Genomic DNA, 21,710 nt, shown 5'->3' with positions numbered 1-21,710 from the left:
AGTGAAAGAAATGATCTTTTCTGAGCATTTAACAGCAATTGGACAGCAGCAGAAAAGCACATAGAGAAGAGAGTCACAGGCCCTGCTACAGAGAATGAACAAAGCAAGGAAGTCACCCAGAGATGGCTGAAAAATACCACAGACAAAGACCTGGTGGCTGAGGCCCTTCTGGCCAAGGGTATACTTCAGTTAAGAGTCCAAATGACTATGGAAAGGTAAAAGTTAAAGTAGAGTGGTTAATATGATCAACTTGACCCAAGGGACTTCCCAAAAGCAAATATTAATAGCACCAATTTCAGCAAACATCTAGATCTGCACAGTAAGAACACATTTGCATTACTACCTAAGCTTTTAGCAAATTGAGCCACAACAATAAAATCTCACCTTAGCCTGTCTTCACACTCCTTTAAGTAGCCCTCTTGGGGAGAATGAGAAGTTGGCAGAAAAGGTTTAGATGGCTTACTGCTAAAAAACAACAAAGACAAATTATACTCAAGAAGAAATTATTTCCCATAGTTCATACATTAGTTTCCACAGTTTTGGTACACTCAAAGGTGATTAAGTCTTCAGTAAAACTGGATTTCAAAAATTTGAACAATGGCTTTTTTCAAGAATCCCTTTGTCAGAAGCTCTACTCTGTTCCTTAATACCTGTTTCTATTTTTGCTTGTGTGTTTGTTCAATTGCTTCTGCAAAGCTGGCAACTGAATGTGTAGCTCTGACACAGAAAAGACACGACAACTCACCCACAGAAGGGGCTTCAGCTTAAGTCTGAGCTGCCCAAGTGCATAAATCCCAAAGTCACCATGCAATGCTAGAAGTATCTGCAACCAACAATTATAAAAGCAAGAACCACTGGTTTTGTTTTAAGCTTCTTTTTGATGGCTGCTCCACCAACACCATCACATTTCCAAGGATTCACTGCCACCTGGATCATACCTGGCACTTACTTCATAATGGAGCTCCTGGTTGTGCACATCAACTCCAGTGTAAACATCCTCCACTAAAGCCACTGTTACACTCACACTCCAAATACATTTTGACACACACAGCCACCACCATCTGCCTCATTTAAGAGATGTGTTATTAATATAGATTGAAATCCAGGACAAAAAGCATGGCCAACCTTAGAAGACAATGCTTGCTGCAAGTTGCCAGCTAACAGAACCAAGGGTTTTGACAAGAATGTTACAACTTTGGACTGAGAGGGTTAAAGAGCTAGTAGAAAGCATTCCATTTCCAAAAAGGATGAGCGCAGATGCTCCACTCGACCCTCTCCTCAATGATCCTAGCCAAGTTTGAAGGCCACGAAAAGGAATAAGCAGATGGTTCAATGTGAGCAAGTCAAAAGGAAGTTGCATTTGCCTTATACGGCTTCCTAGCAACTAAACCAAATGATGCCAAAAAAGCCAGCCGGCTCTAAGGAGCAGCACTGCAGGGTATTGGAAACCCAGCGGTCGGGCAGAGCAGAGAAAGCCTTAAGACACCCCCACCTGGCAAAACAAATCCTTTACCCACCAATACCACCCCCCTTCCCACTTCCCTGTAGCTCCAGCTCAGTCTACCTGCCCATGCTGAGGGCAACCTTTCAAACTCAGCACTGACATCAGTGGAGCAGGCTGGCACTGCTATCAAATACTAACGCCCCACTTCTGCATTGGAGGAAAGGCTCCATACTCTCTGAGCACACTTCAGCCAGCTGGACAAAGGATTCTGAGGGCCAAAAAGATAGCATCCTTGCCACCCATTGTCAAATGCTGCTGAGAAACTCAGGCGGTGTTCACAGGCCATGATCCCAGAAGCCCGAAAGCAACCCTAGTGGAGACACACTGAGTAGCCAGTGAGCAGACCAGAAGCTTCCCTGAACAGGGTGCCTGAAGGAACACTCTGGCATAAACTGCCTTAGTGGGAGTACCTATACATATATGCCATATCCCCACACGCACAAATGATCAAATCATGACCTGGACATTATTAAACATTGCATGGTCACCCTGACCAGGCAATGCAGTGTATCTGGTGATACCCATTAGAACTCAGTTCCTCTCAGTCAAATGGTGGGCAATAGGTCAAATACTGTTCAATGATAAATAAAACTAATAAATCTGTTATAATAAATCAACAATCTTCCCAGATGTTCAATAAACAAAGATGCTTTGATGCATTCATTATATTGAACCCCTGTAACCACCATACAAGCTGGAAGCTTCGGCTTCCCCACACAGTGTCAAAAAGGATGAGGAGAATACAGCTCATCTCGCAGGACTTCTTCACACAGCTACAAAGCCTAGATTCAATTGCCGTGGGTCAGACTCTAAAACCCAGACTCTTTTAAAATGTATTGTTTATGTGTGTGTGTGAGATATGCATGAGTGCAGGTGCATCTGTGCTACCACACATGTGTGGAGGTCAGAGGCTAACTCTCTGGAGTTGGTTCTTGATGTTTCTGCTGCTCTGTGTACTCCATGTTAGCTGGCCTTCAAGCTTTTGGCTAATACTCTCATCTCCACCTCCCATTATTGCCACAGGAATGCTAAGATTACAGATGCAGGCCACCACATCCAGCTGTTCTCACATGGGTTTGGGGGTTAAATTCGGGTCATCAGGCTTGCATAGCAAATGCTTTTACCCACTGAGACATGTCGCTAGCACCCCCACCCCAACTTCTTTTAATACCTCTCAGCCCAGTGCTCCAAGTCAGCAAGCTGTTTTTGAGTTTTTGTTTTGTTTTGTGTAAAGGAAAAGGAAAGCTATGAAAGGTCAAGGAAGAGGGGTGAAAACACTGTCATTTTATGAAAAGTAAACTAACATCATCATCATCATAATGATCCTAATCTAAGAGCCTGAGAGATGAGGGAGGCTCCATAGCACACTGTGCTTGCCTAACTTCTCCTAGCCAAGGTATACCAATAGAAGCCTTTGGTGTAAGAGCAACTCAAGACTGTCTGGATGACTGGGGAAGAAATAGAACTCTCATTGTAGGTTGGCAAAGAGAAGAATCTCCTCAGAAGGTAGTTTGACAGTTTCTTTTTTTTTTTTTTTTTTTTTTTTTTTTTTTTTTTTTTTTCCGAGACAGGGTTTCTCTGTGTAGCTTTGCACCTTTCCTGGAACTCACTTTGGAGACCAGGCTGGCCTCGAACTCACAGAGATCCACCTGGCTCTGCCTCCCGAGTGCTGGGATTAAAGGCGTGCGCCACCACCGCCCGGCGACAGTTTCTTAAAAACTGTAACGGGAGCTAGAGAATGGTTCAATCAGTAGAATGCTTGCTGAACAGCCATGGGGGCTGAGTTCAATCCCTAGCACTGCTGTTTAGAACACAGGTGTGTGGGGGGAAGAGCTGGAGAGATGGCTCAGTGGTCAACAGCACATGCTGCTTTTGTGGAGTTGCATTTCCAGCACCTACATCAGGTGTTGGAAAAACGTGAAGACCCAACACCCTCTTCTGGACTCCATGGACACCTGAACTCACGTGTGCACATACTCACACACAGATATAAACATAAAATTAAACTTAAAATAAGTCTTGATAAACAAATAAATACCTCCCCCCCAAAAAAACAAGAACAAAAACAAAGTACCATAACTGAGTAGGGCAGCATGCATCTGTCATCTCAGTGCTGAGGAGGCAGAGACAGCAGGGTCCCTAGGGTGTGCTGGCCATCTAATCCAGCTGACTTAGCCAGTTCTGTATTAAGCAAAACACTCTGTCTCAAAAAATAAAGTAGAGAGTGACACCCAACATTGACATCTGGTCTCCATACATGTACACGTACATATACATACATACATACACACACACATACACACACACACACACACACACAAATAAATAAAATATACACTCATCATATAAACTAGCCAGTCCACTCCTAGATACTTACACAATAAAAATGCTTCTTTTCTTACTATAATCAACAGCTGTGGCTGTGTAACTATAAAGAAAAGTATTTACTTCATAGTTACAAAGGCTTCAAATCCAAACAGCTAGTTCCATCTAGGGCTCCTGTAGTAAAAAGTGGGAGCAAGAGATCATAGGGTCAAAGAGAACCCAGAGAGACTCCCTGCTACAGTACAGAGCTCTTCTGGAGGCAGTGTCCTCAAAGGCTAATGGCCTCCCACTAGTCATGACCTCTCAAGCAGCTACCTCCCAACACCACCACATCGAGAATCAAGCTTTTGGGGACACACACTCAAACCTCAGAAGACATATCTGTACAGACTATCATGTACTCTACCGTTTGCAGAGGCTTTGTGTGAAAAGCTACTGGGAACCAACCAACGAACTGCCACATAGTCATTCCCTCATTGAGCTGCTGCAACAAAGCACCAGAAACCATGTGGCTTAAAAGACAGTTGTTGTTTTTTTTTCTGAGTTCTGGTGGGAAGCCCAAGGTCAGGATGGTCCACTGCAGTCTCTCCCTGGCTTAGAGACAACTGCCTTTCAGAAATCTGTTTCTTCTTACAAGACAACCAACCAATCCAACAGGATCACCTCTGGCATCACTCAATCTTAATTACCCACTACATGCTCTGTCTCAAATATAGTAAGCACTGGGGATTAGTTTCAACACAGGGCGCTGGTGAGATGGCTTAGTGGTTAAGAGCACTGCTCTTCCAGAGGACCCAGGTTCAATTCCCAGCACCCACATGGCAGCTCACAACTGTCTGTAACTCCAGTTCCAGGGGATCTGGCATCCTCATACTTACAGGCAAAACACCAACGCATATAAGATAAAAATAAATAGGGTTTTTTTTTGTTTGTTTTAAAAAAAGAGTTTCAACACATGGCCCCACCTCAGATAGATATCCGCTGTGCAGTCGCAGGCCACATCAGTTAGAAAGAAAGAGACTCCCCCTGCTGAACCATAGTCCATGCTATCTTCCAGAAGTCCAGCCCCCAACTCTGATGGAGACTCCCTGCTGGACCAGAGGTCATGTCAGATGAGAGAAATACAGACCACAAAGACCAGAAGACCAAAGAGGAAACAGAAACCAAGGAACAAAACATCATCCAACAAAGACAAACTCAGAAATCGCCACCTAGACCTATATTCATCCCAAATCCAGATGCCTAGACACCAGTTTAGAACAAAATCAACAACAACCAGGGCGATATGGCACCACCAGAGCCCAGCTATCCTACTTACAGGAACCCCTGAATATTCCAACACAGCTGAAGCACAAGAAGATGACTTTAAAAACCTTATGAAGATGATAGGGGTTCTTAAAGAAGAAATGAGTAAGAAATTAAATAAAAAAAAAATCACAAACAATGGGAGGAAACAAATAAATCTCTTAAAGAAAGCCAAGGAGAAAACAAACAAAACAAACAAACAAACAAGCAGGTGAAGGAAATTAAGACACAGCATAACCAACAGAATACAAGAGATGGAAGAAAGAATCTCAGGCACAGAAGATAGAATAAAAGAAATAAATACAGTGGTCAACAAAAATGTTAAATTTAAAGTTCCTGACACAAAACATCCAGGAAATCTGGGACATTATAAAAAGATCAAACCTAAGAATAATTGGAATAGAAGAAGGAGAAGAATCCCAGCTCAAAGGCCCAGAAAATATTCTTAACAAAACCATAGAAGAAAATTTTCCTAACCTTAAGAAGGATGCCTATTAAGGTACACAGAACACCAAATAGATTGAACCAGAAAACTAAGTCCCCCACCACATAATAATCAAAACACTTAACGTACAGAACAAAGAATATTAAAAGCTGCAAGAAAAGGCTAAGTAACATATAAGCACAGACCAATCAGAATTACATCCCTTTTCTCAATAGAGATTCTAAAAGCCAGAAGGGCCTGGACAGATGTCTTGAAGACTCTGAGAGACCAAAGATGCCAGCCCAGACTACTACACCCAGCAAAACTGTCAATCGCCATAAATGGAGAAAACAAGATATTCCATGACAAAGTCTAATTTAAACTATCTGGGATGAAGTCTACTTGATCATGGTGGATGATCTTTTGATGTGTTCTTGGATTCTGTTTGGGAGTATTTTATTGAGTATATTTGCACCACCATTTCCTAAGGTTAGAAAAAATTTTCTTTTATCCACAAATCCAGTCCTACAGAAGGTACTAGAAGGAAAACTCCAACCCAAAAAGGTTAAATACACCCATAAAAACACAGGAAATAATCTCATACCAGCAAAACCAAAAGAAGTGAAGCTTGCACACACACACACTACCACCACCACCACCACTAAAATAACAGGAATTAACAATCATTGGTCATTACTATCTCTCAACATCAATTAACTCCATTCCCCAATAAAAAGACAGGCTAACAGAATAGATGCAAAAACAGGATCCACCCTTCTGTTGCATACAAGAAACATACCTCAACATCAAAGATAGACATACCTTGTAGTAAAGGGTTTTGGAAAAAGATTTCCCACGCAAATGGACCCAAGAAGCAAGCTTGTGTAGCTACTCTAATATCTAACGAAATAGACTTCCAACCAAAATTAATCAAAAGAGATCAAAAAGGACACTTCATACCCATCAAAGAAAAACATCCACCAAAAAGATGACATCTCAATTCTTAGCTTCTATGCCCCAAACACAAAGGCATCCACATTTGTAAATGACACATTACTAAAGCTTAAATCACATCGACCCTCACATATTAATAGTAGGAAACTTCAATGCCCCACTCTCACCAATGGACAGGTCATCTAGACAGAAACTAAACAGAGAAATAACAGAATTAACAGATGTTATAACTCAAATGGACCTAACAGATATCTACAGAACATTGCACCCAAACACTAAAGAATATATCTTCTTCTCAGCACCATGTGGAATCTTCTCCAAAATTGACCACATACTCAGTCCCAAAGCAAGTCTCAACAGATATAAGAAAACTGAAATAACCCCTGTATCCTAGCAGACCACCACTGATTAAAGCTGAATTTCAACAACAACAGAAAGCCTACAAACTCATGGAAACTGAGCAACTTTTTACTGAATGATTACTGGGTCAAGGAAGAAATAAAGAAATTAAAGACTTCCTAGAATTTAACGAAAATGAATGCTCAACATACCCAAATTTATGGAACACAATAAAAGTAGTGCTAAGAGGAAAGTTCATAGCACTAAGTACCTACATAAAGAATTTGGAGAGATCTCATACTAACAACTTACCAGAACACCTGAAAACTCTAAAACAAAAAGAAGCAAGCACACCCAAGGAGAGGTAGATGGAAGGAAATAATCAAACTCAGGGTTGAAATCAATAAAGTAGAAACAAAGAGAACAAAGAATAAATATAAAGAATCAATGAAACAAAGAGTTGGTTCTTTGAGAAAATCAACAAGATAGATAAACCCTTATCCAAACTAACTAAAAGACACAGAGAGAATATCCAAATTAACAAAATTAGAAACAAAAAGAGGTACATAACAACAGACACCAAGGAAATCCAAAAAAATCATTAGGTCTTATTACAAAAATCTGTACTCTACAAAATTGGAAAATCTAATAGAAATGGACAATCAAGATCAGATAAACAATTTAAATAGACCTATAACCCCTAAGGAAATAGAAGCAGTCATGAGACATCTCCCAACCAAAAAAAGCCCACGGCCAGATGGTTTTATGCAGAATTCTACCAGACTTTGAAAGAAGAGCCAATACCAATACTCCTCAAATCATTCCATAAATAGAAACAGAAGGAACATTGTCAAAATCCTTTTATGAGGCCACAGTCACCCAGATACCCAAACCACACAAAGATTCAACAAAGAGAATTACAGACCAATTTCCCTCATGAATACTGGTGCAAATACACTCAATAAAATACTCCCAAGCAGAATCCAAGAACACATCAAAAGATCATCTACCATGATCAAGTAAGCTTCATCCCAGAGATGCAGGGATGGTTCAACATATGAAAATCTGTCAATGTAATCCACCATATAAACAACTGAAAGAAAGAAAAAACACCACATGATCATTTCATTAGATGCTGAAAAAGACTGACAAAATCTAACACCCCTTCATGATAAGTCTTGGAGAGATCAGGGATACAAAGGACATACCTAAACATAAAGGCAATTTACAGCAAGCCCATAGCCAACATCAAATTAAATAGAAAGAAACTCAAAGCAATTCCTCTAAAATCAGGAACAAGACAAGGCTGTCCACTCTATATCCATTCAATATAGTACTTGAAGTTCTAGCCAGAGCAATAAGACAATTAAAGGAAATCAAGGGGATATAAATTGGAAAGGAAGAAGTCAAAGTACTGCTATTCGAAGATATGATAGTATACATAAACAACCCCAAAAATTCTACCAAGGAACTCCTACAGTTGATAAACACCTTTAGTGAAGTGGCTGGATACAAGATTAACTCAAAAGACTTAGTAGCCCTCCTATATACAAATGTCAAATGGGCTGAGAAAGAAATCAGGGCAACAACATCCTTCACAATAGCCACAAAAAATATAAAATATCTTGGGGTAACACTAACCAAGCAAGTAAAGACCTGTATGACAACGACTTCAAGTCTTTGAAGAAATTGAAGAAGATATCAGAAGATAAAAAGATCTCCTATGCTCAAGGATCAGTAGGATTAACAAAGTAAAAATGGCCATCTTATCAAAAGCAATCTACAGATTCAACAAAATCCCTATCAAAATTCCAATACAATTCTTTTTTCTTTTCTTTTTCTTTTTCTTTTTTTTTTGGACAGGGTTTCTCTGTGTAGTTTTGGTGCCTGTCCTGGATCTTGCTCTGTAGACCAGGCTGGCCTCAAACTCACAGAGATCCACTTGGCTCTGCCTCCGAGTGCTGGGATTAAAGGCATGCGCCACCACTGCCCGGCTCCCAACACAATTCTTTACAGACCTTGAAAGAACAAAACTCAACCTCATATGGAAAGACAAAAATCCAGGACAACTAAAACAATCCTGTACAATAAAAGAACTTCCAGAGGTAACACCATCCCTGATTTTAAGCTCTACTACAGAGCTATAGTAATAAAACCCACATGGTACTGGCATAAAAGACAGTGGATCAATGGAATCAAATCAAAGACCCAGACATAAATCCACCTATGAACACTGATTTTTGACAAGCCAAAATTATACAATGGAAAAAAGAAAGCATCTTAAATAAATGGTGCTGGTCTAACTGGATGTTGACATGTAGAAGAATGCAAATAGATCCATATCTATCACTCTGCACAAAACTCAAGTCCAAGTGGATCAAAGACCTCAACATAAATCCATATACAATGAACCTGATAGAAGAGAAAGTAGGGCATAGCCTTAAACACATTGTCACAGAAGACAACTTCTTAAACAGAACACCAAAATCACAGGCTCTAAGATTAACAATTAATAAATGGAACCTCTTGAAACTAAAAAGCTTCTGTAAGGCAAAGGTCACTGTCAATAGAACAAAATGGCAGCCTACAAATGGAAAAGATTTTCACCAACTTCCCATCTGACAGAGGGCTAGTATCCAAAATATATAAAGAACTTAAAAAACTAGACACCAACAAACCAAATAATCCAACTAAAAAAAATGGAGTACAGCTCTAAACAGAGAAATCTCAAATGGCCAAGAAGCACTTAAAGAAATGTTCATCATCCTTAGCCATCAGGAAAATGCAAATCAAAACAACTCTGAAATTCCATCTTACACCTGTCAGAATGGCTAAGATAAAAAACATTAAGTGACAGCTCATGCTGGAGAGGATGTGGAGTAAGGAGAACACTCCATCATTGCTGGTGGGAGTGCAAACTTGTACAGCCACTATGGAAACCAATATGGCAGTTTCTCAGAAAATTAGGAATTGATCTACCTCAAGACCCAGCTATACCACTCCTGGGCATATACCCAAAAGACAACCCATCCTACCACAAGGACACTTACTTGCACAACTATATTCATAGCAGCTTTATTCATAATAGCCAGAAACTGGAAATAACCTGGATGTCCCTCAAACGAAGAACAGATAAAGAAAATGTGGTAGATTTGCACAATGGAGTATTACTCAGCTGTTAAAAAAAAAATAACATCATGAAAATTTCAGGCAAATGAATGGAACTAGAAAAAAAAAAAATCATCCTGAGTAAGTTAACCCAGACCCAGAAAGGCAAACATGGTATGTACTCACTTATAAGTGGATATTGCTGGGAGGTAGTAGCACATGCTTTTAATCCTAGCACTTGGGAAGCAGAGGCAGGCAGACCTTTCTGTGAGTTCAAGGCCAGCCTGTTCTACAGAGCAAGTTCCAGGATAGGCTCCAAAAGCTACAAAGAGAAACTCTATCCCCCAAAAACCAAATAAATAAATAAATATAACAACAACAAATAATAAGAAGGAAGGAAGGAGGGGGGGGAGGGAGAGAAAGAGAAGAAAGAAGAAAGAAAAGAAAGAAAGAAAGAAAGAAAGAAAGAAAGAAAGAAAGAAAGAAAGAAAGAAAGAAAGAAAGAAAGAGAAAGAAAGGATATTACCTGTAAAGTAAAAGATAATCATGCTATAGACCCAGAGAGGCTAAGTAACAAGGAGGCCTCGAAGGGCTCAAAGGGGTGGGGGGACACATGGAGCTATAAGTAAGGGGAAATAGAGTAAATTTCTTGGGTGGACTGGGGGCAAGTGGGGATGGGAACAGGAGGATCAGGTGTGGGGGATAGAGCGAGAGAGTACTGGGAGAGACGACTGGAATTGGGAACATTTCAGGGCCAAGGAAGAAACCTGGTGCAATGGAAACTCCCAGAAATCTACGAGGATAACCCTAGCAAAGACTCCTAGTAATGAAGGATATGAAGCTGAACTGGCCATCTTCTGTAGCCAAGCAAGGCTCCCAGTGGAGGGACTGGAGCAACAACCCAGATACAAAACCTTCAACATGCAATTTGTCCTGCCTGCAAGATGTGCTGGGGTCAAGGTGGCACAGAATTTGTGGAGATAGCCAACCAATGACTCGTCCAGCCTGAGACCCATGCCACAAGAGGGAGCCCACCCCTGACACTGCATGGAGGGCCAGGGCCCAGAGCCTGGATAACCTAGGATAGAACCAAACACAACTGGCAAAAAAAAAAGTCAATGAAATGATCCCTAATGATACTCTGATACAGTTATGCTAGACCAGAGCCTAGCATAACTGTTATCAGAGAAGCTTTATCCAGCAACTGATGGGAGCAGATGCAGAGACCCACAGCCAAACATTAAGCAGAGCTCTGGGAATCCTGTGGGAGAGGGGAAGGATTGTAAGACCCAGAGGGGTCAAGGACACCACAAGAAAACCCACAGAATCAACTAAGCTGGGCTCACAGAGACTGAACCAACAATCAGGGAGCCTGCATGGGTCTGACCTACATTCTCTGCATATATGCATGTATGTTATAGTTGTGTAGCCTTGTGGTCTTGTGAGACACCCAACAGTGGGAGCGGAGGCTGTCTCTGACTCTTTTCCCTGCTTTTGGGACCCTTTTCCTCCTACCGGGTTGCCTTGTCCAGTCTTAATATGAGGGAGGTGCCTAGTCTTATTGCAACTTGATAGGCCATGTTTGGTTGATATCTATGGGAGGCCTGCCCTTTTCTGAAGGGCAACAGGAGGAATGGATCTGGGGGAGAAGGGAGGTGGTAGTGGTGGGGACTGTGAGGAGAGGAGGAAGGGGAAACTAGTTGGGATGTAATATATGAGAGAACACATTAAAAAAAAGAGAGAGTTTCAACATATGTAGTGGGGAAATGGACTAGAAACGCTTCCCTGTGTGCAAGGATTTGGGTGTAATCCAACACTGCAAATAAATAAATAATAACAAAAGGGAAGCAGATTTACCTATCCAGCAATATGGATGAATCTCAAAATAATTACACCAAAGGAAGACGAAAAAAAAAATGAATAACACTAAAAATATTCTCTACATGATTCCCCTAATATATTTTTATAAAGTTATATTATATACAACTTTATACAAAATGTAAACTAAAGTAGCAAAAGTGACAGATTGTTGCTGAAGACAGGCAAAAAGGCAAGCTGAGTTACAAAGAGGCCCAAGAAAGCTTGGGGAGGTGATAGTGTGTTCACTTTTGATTATAAAGATAGTCTGACATCCACTGGCCAAATCAAGCTATACATTTTAATGTGCAGCTTATTATTATAATATTATAAAAATAATACTGGGGGAAAACCCCAGCCTCTTCTACATTTATTTTTTGTTCCTTAAACAGCAGTAATGGTTTCAACGTTTTCCGGCTTTGTGCTAATCAGAAGTTACTCGGGGTCTGATGTCACTGAGGAGGGAAGCCCTCAAGAAGACACTCAACACTTTTAGGTTAAATACGCACACATTCCCAAGGCCTCCAGGAAGGCCAGGGTGATTATTTTTAACTTTTTACTGCTGCATCTCAATTACCTCAACTTCTGAGACAGCCAATCTATTAAATTCTCACAGTAGGAATCTCTGGGGATAAATTTTAAAATTAAAAAGATTTTTAAGGATCCACTCTTAGAAGTTCCATCATAATTTTAAATTTCACTAGAAACAATTTGAATTTTAACATTTCTCTGGAGAAATTTTACCCAAGCCTCTAGAAACAGACAAAGTAACGTGGCTTTGCCAAAGAGACAAAAACCAAAGGAGCCCCCCCCCCCCCCCCAAGTTCACTCCGGCCCTGTGTCAACCCCTGTGTTCTGGAGTGTGGCAGAGAGGCAGCGCAGGAGAGGGAGGGAAACCGTGCTACAGTCCGCTTACGATTTGAGTCACCCTCCAAGAGCCTGTGCTGGAAGTTAAGACCCCAGGGTAGCAGTGCCTAAGAGAGGAGCCTTGGGAGAGAGGTCACTAGGTCACTGGCAAAGCTCTTCTTGGAAGAGATTAAGGTAGCTCTTACAGAGGACTCCTGAGTTCTTGGGAGCGTGTCTTATGGTCCACCATTTTAGCAAAGTCAAGGCAGCAGGTACTTGAAGCCCTTAGTCACACTACACAACAATCAAAGCTAGCTTTCTCCTTTTTATTCCATCTAGGACCCAAGCCCAGGGTTGGTGCTGCCCACAACGGGTGGGTCCTCTCACCTCAATTAACACAAGATAATCCATCACAGACATCTTCAGAGGCCCTTTCCCAGGTGATTCTAGACTGGTTTCTGTTGTTTGGTGATGTGACAGCTCTCTCTGTTCAGCATGCACTACCATCATAACCAGCCACCACGAGGGCCTTGGGAGCATTAAGGTGGCGATGGAGCCAGGCCTGTGAGTCTCCCAATAAACTTCTTCTTCTTTATGTTAGCCTGCCTCAGGAAATTTCATTATTACCTTAGTTCGGGTCTCTACTGCTGTGATAAAACACCATTACCCAAAGCACTTTGGGGAAGAAAGGGTTAATTTCAGCTCAGTGTTTTACCGGTTTGCTCACTCTGGACTTGCTCAGCCCACTTTCTTACACACCTCAGAACCACCTGTCCGGGTATGGCATTGCTCGGTGAGCTGGGCCCTCCCACATCCATCATTAATCAAGAAAACGCCAATCTGCTGGGACTATTTTTCTCAACTGAGGTTCTCTCTTTCCACATGACTCTAACTTATGTCAAGTTGACAAAAACTAGTCAGCCCAACTATACAACAGAAAGTGAGCTAATATACACAAGAGGTTTCTGATAGTTACTTTATTCTTAATTACGTGTGTGTGTGTGTGTGTGTGTGTGCACACGCACACGCACGCGCATATAGGTATGTATACATGAGTACAGGTACCCTTGGAGACCAGAAAAAACAGCACTGGATTCTTCCTAGTGCTGGAGTTATAGGTGGTTGTCAGCCACCTGATGTGAGTGTCAAGAACTGAACTCGGGTCCTCTGGCAGTGCAATATACATTCTTAACACTGTGTCTTAAATGGTGTCCATGTCCACCATTACTGTTTCTTACACAACCGTTCTCAGCATTCAAAACACTCATGTGTAACGGCTAGAGAGATGGCTCAGCAGTTAAGAGAGGGCACTTGTTGCTTTTCCAGAGGTCCCAGGTTCAATTCCCACCACCCACACAGTGGCTTACAACCTTCTGTAACTCCAGTCCCAGGAGATCCAACACCCTCTTCTGGCCTCCATGAGCACTAGGCATACATGTGATGCACCGACATGCATGTAGGCAAAACATGGAAATTTCTGAAAAAAATAGAAAAAAGAAACACTCTTACTGAAGAGTGCTGGTTCTTCTTTAGATAGTTTTGGAGGAAAACAGGTTGCTAGGAGCTGGCCCAAAGTTTCTGAGCCCATGTTTAAGCCTCGCAATGCCCTCTAGTGGGGATTTTTCAGAAGATTATTAAGAGGCCAGTGGTAGAATGGGCTCTGTGGGACACAAAGGTAACCAGATCCACAGCTTTGCCAGTATTGCCATGTCAGGCCGGAGTCCTCACCAGGCCTCACCAGTTCCCAGCTCAACCTATCTGACCTAACTTCCTTACCCTGACCTTACACCAGGCCTTACCGGTTCCCAGCTCAACTTATCTGACCTAACTTCCTTACCCTGACCTTATTCTCTCAACAATCTCAGTGCGGTTCCCCTGTCTTCTGTGCCTTAAACACACATCCCCAGTACCGCCTGCCACGCCCTTCCCAAATATGCCTGGCCCAGGAGGACCGTTCACCTTCCTAATCACCTAGGCTCCCTGTTCTTCTGACAAGTTCCCCCAACATCTGAAACATCACCATCATCATCATCACATCACCTGAAGTCCTGGTTTCAGACACATTTTTCGGTTTTTACTTAGTCTTTCTGTTCCAGGGTCCCATTCGGGATATACTGCATTAGCCATCAGGTCACCAGAGGCTCTTGGCTACAGTAGTGACCTTAACAGTCTTCAGGAGTACTGGCCACATATGAAGTACTCCCGCTCTGTGTGTCATCTCACCCCTGGTGGGAATAAAAGCTCCCAGACAGGAGTTCTGTCTGTCCACTGCTGTTCCTCAACACCCGGGCCAGACCCCGCCCCTTGCAGGTGTACAAAGACCCAATGCCACATGAATGCTACATGAGTCACCAAGACCTCAAGCCTCAGAGAGCCCTCCTTTCTCACACTGTAAAGAAACAAAGCAGGTCCCCAGGAGGGTCAGGTGACCTGCTAGTTAGAAGAACCAGAACAGCTTTGATCTCCTGTTGCCAAGTACTGGGGACCACGTAGCTCGCCACTGCTAGCCCAGCACTTGAAGCTGCCCTAAACTGAAGCAAGAGCTGGGAACTGGTTTGGTCTGCAGTCTCAGCTAAGTCAACAGCCTCTTCTGTAGAACATGGTTGATTTGGTCACCAACTTGAATATTTTATTGCATTTTGCCACTATTTTATACATGTATCTAGACAAATAGAGGAATGTGTGGCACTCCTCACTGGGAGAAAGCTAGGGAATGCACAGGGAGAAAAAAGAATGAGTTCTTTCAGGCCATGTCAGAGCTTATTAGGCCCTGGCCAATCACCAGAAACCCACATTAAGTGCCAGGAAATTCCATAAAAGCTATGTGTAGTGGGAAAATGTGAGTAGCTTTTCGCCCTGCTCCACCAACTCCCACCAAACACCCAGTGTTAGACAACTGACAATTCTACCTCACTTTGACTCCCCTGGCCCTCAGGGTTTCACACTCTATACCAGGCTGGCCTCAGACTCATGGCAATCCTCCTGCCTTGGCTTCCCAAGTGTTGAGGTAATAAGAGTGACCTATACTATACCTGGCTGGTGGATCTAAATTTTACTCACTCCTCTTTCATACTTTCTCAGCAAAAGTAACAGGCATTTTCCATCCGTGGCAATTGCTGGGCACCTTTCAGCGTGTGCTTTAGAGACACCTGGAGGAACTGGGGATCCAATCTTCCTTCCTTACAGATCTGAGCACCTACAATCTACGAAGGGTGCACTACCAAATGTGTTTTTTGCCACCCAGTGTACAGTGTACAGCATGCTGTGAGTCATATTTACAGGACACCTGAGAAGGTTTCGTTCCTCAAAGAGTAAACATTCACAGTAGTAGCCCCACTAGCCTCAAAACAAGGTTGCATTTCCTCCAAAGTATAGCCTTTAAAACAGCACAAAAGCAACCCAATTTATAACACTAGGCCAGAACATGATTTAACTATATATACATATATCACACTCAAGGGGTATGTTTAGTGGGACTTAAAATCTTCCCCACAAAACTAAAATAAATGGGGAAAGGGGCAGGGGGGAAGGGTGCATTCAAACTTTTATCAGAAATTAACAATATAGAAAGTGTTACTATGGCCACAATACTCGGGTTTGTCTTGTTTGAGACAGGGTATCACTACGTTGCCCAGGCTGGCTATACTCAAACTCAGGATCCTCTCGTCTTAGCCTTCTACATGCTGAGCTTACAGCATGAGCAATCTTATCCACCTCACTGTAGTTGTTGTTGTTTTGGTTTTTTCTAGACAGGGTTTCTTTGTGTAGCTTTGGTGCTATCCTGGATCTCACGCTGTAGACCAGGCTGGCTTCGAACTCACAGAGATCCACCTGGCTCTGTCTCCTGAGTGCTGGGATTAAAGGCGTGAGCCACCACCGCCTGGTCCACCTCACTGTTTTGGTTTTTTTTTTTTTTTTTTTTCTGAGACAGGGTTTCTCTGCGTAGCTTTGCGCTTTTCCTGGAACTCACTTGGTAGACCAGGCTGGCCTCGAACTCACAGAGATCCGCCTGGCTCTGCCTCCCAAATGCTGGGATTAAAGGCACACCTCACTGTTCTTTAGCAGCAAAAGTAGGGTGTCTTGAAATACTTTACTCTGTCCCATGATAGTTACAGACATTATTAGGACAGGACACATGAATCTTTTTTATTTTTTCAGTCCCAGGCACCAAACCCAGGGTCTAGTGCATGCTAAGCCAGGGCTCTACTACTGAGCCACACTCAACCACAACATGACTTGAGTTGGTAATAAGGACCTCCCCTCTTCCTATAAAATAAAACAATTTCCAAATGCCACTTTAAATAGTCAATTTATTCTATTGTAAGGTGAATTGTGTTCTCCAAAAAGATACCCTGAACCATTTATAGTGGATCATGCCTATAATCTTAGCACTTGGAACACGGAGGAGGGATGACTGAATTTGATTAATTAATCCCAGGCCAGCCTACACTACAGAATAAGACCTTGTCTTGTAACAACAACAAAACAAAACAAAACAAAAAAGGAGGTATAGTGACATCCCATACCCTGGTATCTGGGACTATGATCTTACAATGGTCTCATTAAGCTATGGGAGACACATTCCAAGACCCCCAGTGGATACCTGAAACTAAAGATAGAAAAGGATCTGTGTATGTCTACACACACACACACACACACACACACACACACACACACGCGCAATATGCCTGTTAAGTTTAACTTATAAGAGATGAAAAGTCTTTAAGGAACAATTAAAACAATACCCTGCAATAGATTTTTGTGCATGTGGTCTTCGCATACTCTCATCCACTCACACAAAGGAGGCATTTTGCCTCTTCCCTCTGGCACACCTGAACTGCCAGGTTTACTGCTCTTGTGCTTTGAGACATTAAGTGAAATAAAGGATATCTGAATATAAGCCCTGTAATGCCAATATAACAAGTCTGGTATCTGTAGTGGCTCTTAGTAACCAAAAGGCGGGCAGTGTACAGAGTGTGGCTACTCTACACACCGTGATGTTTCTTGCCCTGGACAAGACAAAGCAGAGTATTATCCTGACTCAGAATGGGATACAACCGAAAAGTCATCAATTGCTTTATTTCTAGAACAAACATCTAATATTTTCAGTTCATGGAAGACTGTGGGTAACTTAAAGTGTAGAAAGAGAAACCATGGGGAAGGAAGCACACAACTGTATCGAAAACAGGACCTTTGCAGAGGTAACCAAGTTATGACAAGGTCATTCCAGAGTCAACTGAGTACCCATGCAATGACTAATGTCACCAGGCAATCTGGACACAGAGGTAGAAAGGGAACATTGTAACAGTGGAGGGAGATTCTGCAGAGCTGCTGCTGGGAGCCAGGCTGGGGAGGGAGGGAAATCCACAGTTAGGAAAGGAAACAGGCCCCTCAGAGAACCTGGGCACCAACCTCTGCCACCCTGACTTCAGACTTCCCATATCCAGAATGGGAGAACATGAGGCGCTGCTGTCCTTTGCCACCTGGGTCCTGCACAGCATTAGAGTTACCTACTCACAGTTAATTCTTTCAGGGTCCTGAGGGCATTTCCAAAAAGAAATGAAGATCAGACTGTAGCAGGACTGAATACCTCACTCTTCAAGTCAGTTAATATTGACCTAACAGATGCCTCATGCTTGATTTACAGACTCCACTTTCAGGAGTCACTGTTACTAACTAGAAGTCATAAATACAAGTGCACAGACACACGTCGGCTACCATTCTCAAGATTATGCTAACAGAGAAAATCTCAGTCCCCAACATGGAAAAGTATTTGAGAAATACACAGTAGGGATTTGTCTTGAACAATCTCTGACCCTGTAAATTTTTCTTTAACCACAAGAATTACAAATACCTAAGTCTCAGACCAGGAAACTACATAGCCTTCTGGGAGGAAGGAACAAATGCCTTAGCTGTTCTACAGATCTGCACCTCTGGCTTCTCAGGGGTTGGTGGAATGAGACAGGAACCACATGGCTGTTTGGAGACATGACATTTTCACATCTAATTGGCACTTGCTTCTGAGAAACAATACAGTGTACCTATGTTAGAACTGTGGGAAAAGCAGATCTGTGGAATCTGGAGCCATGTCTCTCTTCAATGAATGACAGTGAGTCATTACAAAAGTTCTTGCTTCACCTACAGGAGCTGTCTGTAGATGATATCAATTGTTCCGATTGCCCACAAGCCTGACAGCAATGCTCTATCTGCATGACCTCAGCTCCCTCAGCCATTGCTCGACATTGTCCCTTGGGGTTGTTTAGCAATGCCAGGAGCCAATAAGCTAACTATAGCACTATGACAGCAGGATGTACACCTGGCTATGTCCGAAGGAGGCTATAGGGGTGTCACTCTCCATCTTATTCCTTTGAGACAGCATCTCTCTACTAAACCTGGAGCTGCAATCCTCCTGTCCACACCCTTCCACGCCCACCCCCAGCATGGAGTTACAAGCATGAAGAAGATAACCCATGGGCTTTTGATGTGGGTTCTGGAGATCTGAATTCAGGTTCTCACACTGGTACAGCAGGTGCTCCTACACACTAAGCCATCTTCACAGTCCACAATACCTCAACTTTTGATATCCAAAGATGTCCAACCCACCAATCTGATTGTCAAGACAAAGAACAAACCTGTCAACTTTTGACATATGTTTCAATAACCAGACCACTACCTGCTTCCTAGAGGGCCCTTCCTTCACTCCTGAAAACAAGTAACCGAAGAGCTAAATCCAAGTTGGAAAGAGTGTTTGGTTAGCACTTAAACTGATGTTTCACATTAGAGCCTAGAACATTCACCTTGGCCAATAATACAGTATTTGGGTAGGAAAGTTCAATCTTTTCACATCCACCACTCCATCTCTGATTACTACATCTGTGAAGGTAGACGTTGTCATCTACATTTTACAGGTAAGAAAATACTAAGAGAGGAACGAAAATGGTCCATTCATTAATTCAACAAATAATAAGAAGATAAATGCCAAGTAACACAATTCCAATTTTCTGACCCTCTGCCCAATGCTCTGTTTACTATAAACCACTGGCATTTTTGAAAAAATAGACTTCCCAGAACCTAGACTACTCACATTTGCCAGAGGTAGAGATTATATTTTGATTGTTGTAACACAGAAAGTTGATGTGCTAATGCACAGGGCCCCCATTCTCCTATACACTCCATGCAAATGTCAATATGGTGGCATGTTAGCAATAACCAAAATAAATTAGAAGACAGTTCTGCTGATTTTCCACTGACTACATTTCCATTTCTTTGAAGAGACTCAAGAGGAAATGCTCCTCTCATTGACAACACACTCAAGGATTTGCATTTGCTGATCTCCTTATAATTTCCAAGCCGGGCAGTGGCAGTGCATGCCTTTAATCCCAACCAACACGGCCTGTTCTGTCAGCCTCGAGATCAGCGGGAAAGCTGAGTAACAGTACCAGTGTGAACACAGGTGCTATCTAGTGAGTCCAAAGACCAGGTCTTAGCAGTCAGCACTGAAGCCAACATCCAGAAACAATGAATGCACACCTCTAACCTACCCAATAGCTGTCACTTCATATAGTTTACTTAAATGCCAAAGTCAAGGCCCAAGTGCCAGACATTTGAGATATGGAAATGCTTTTACTTCCAAAACTGTATTTTGGGACAATTCATAAACTTCAAGCACTGTCAAACTGAGAAAAATCTCATTTATATATTTTCACCCTATCCCATTCTAAAGGGCTGAAAGAACTGTAACTACACAGGTGTGGTGCTTAGCTTGACACAAGAGTCCTGGGAAGAGGAACCTCAATTTTAAAAATGCCTCTAAGCCAGGGGTGGTGGCATAAATACTTACAGGCAGAGGCAGGAGGATCTCTGTGAATTCAAGGCCAGCCTCATCTACAGAGTAGGTTCCAGACTAGTCAAAGGTACATAGTAGGGGGGTGGGGGAGGGAGAGACGGAGAAAGAGAGAAAACGTCTCCATCAATTGTGTGTGTCTTTATGAATGGATGCCACATGTGTTTGAGTGTCTGCAGCCTGAAGAGGTCAGAAGAGGGTGTAGATCCCCTAGAATTGGAGTTACATGCAGATGAGAGCCACCCAACATGGGTGCTGGGAACCAAATTCAGGCCTTCTGGAAGAACAAGAAGTGCTCTTAACCACTGAGCCAATTCTCTAGTCCTGTTCAACCTTGCTTCTAAATTAATTAAATAGAACTACTGTATAATCTAGCAACCTCACTTCTGGATATATATCCAAAAGCACTCAAAACAGGATCTTGAGATACTTGAACACAACGTTCATGATGACATCATTCACAACAGCTAAGAGGAAGCAGCACAATGTCTTCAATGGTAGGCTATACAAATAAGTTATGTACTAAGAGTTCTCCAAAGAAACACAACCAGTGTGTTTGTATGTGTGTGTGTGTGTGTGTGTGTGTGTGTGTTGCATGTGCACGCACATGCTCCTGTGTATGTGTGTGGGAGATTAAGAGAATTGGGGCTAGAAAGATGGTTCAGCAGTTAAGAGCACTTGCTGCTATTGCAGAGGACCTGGGTTCAGTTCCTAGCACCTCCATGGCAGCTCACAACACCCATGACTCCAGTACCAGATCTGATGCCTCTTCTGACATCCTTGGGCTCCTGCACATAGGTAGTACACATTCATACACTCAGGCAGGAAAGCACATGCACACGTGCGCGCGCGCGCACACACAATAAAATACGTAATTTTTTAAAGAGAGGCACTGGAGACATGGCTCAGCAGTTGAGAGCAGTGGGTACCCTTCCAGAAGACCAAGGTTCAAATTCCAGCACCCACACGGCAGTTCATAGCTGTCTGTAACTCCAGTTCCAGAGGATCAGATGCTCTCTTCTGGCCTCCATGGGCACTGCACACACATGATGTAGAGAACACATGCAGGCAAAACACCCATACACATAATATAAAAATAAAATGGGGAAAAAAAAAAACCTTTAAAAACAAATCAATGAGGCTGGAGAGATGGCTCAGTGGTTAAGAGCATATGCTGCTCTTGCAGAGGACCCGGGTTCTCAGCA

General features: G+C 42.5%; 1 long non-coding RNA gene across 1 annotated transcript in view; it reads right to left on the bottom strand.

The window, feature by feature from the left end:
- Positions 1–384: 384 nt before the first annotated feature.
- Positions 385–21,710, bottom strand: part of LOC128104289 (uncharacterized) — a 43,451-nt gene continuing 22,125 nt past the window's right edge. Inside the window, exon 3 of the long non-coding RNA XR_008215937.1 lies at positions 385–465. This is a non-coding gene — a long non-coding RNA (uncharacterized LOC128104289). The remainder of the gene's footprint in view (positions 466–21,710) is intronic.

Source organism: Peromyscus californicus, unplaced genomic scaffold, assembly GCF_007827085.1.
Source record: "Peromyscus californicus insignis strain IS unplaced genomic scaffold, ASM782708v3 Scaffold_8__1_contigs__length_139910024, whole genome shotgun sequence".
In the NCBI taxonomy this organism is placed as follows: domain Eukaryota; kingdom Metazoa; phylum Chordata; class Mammalia; order Rodentia; family Cricetidae; genus Peromyscus; species Peromyscus californicus.
The sequence above is the reverse complement of the archived record's forward strand: the minus strand, read 5'-3'. Positions and strand labels throughout refer to the sequence as shown.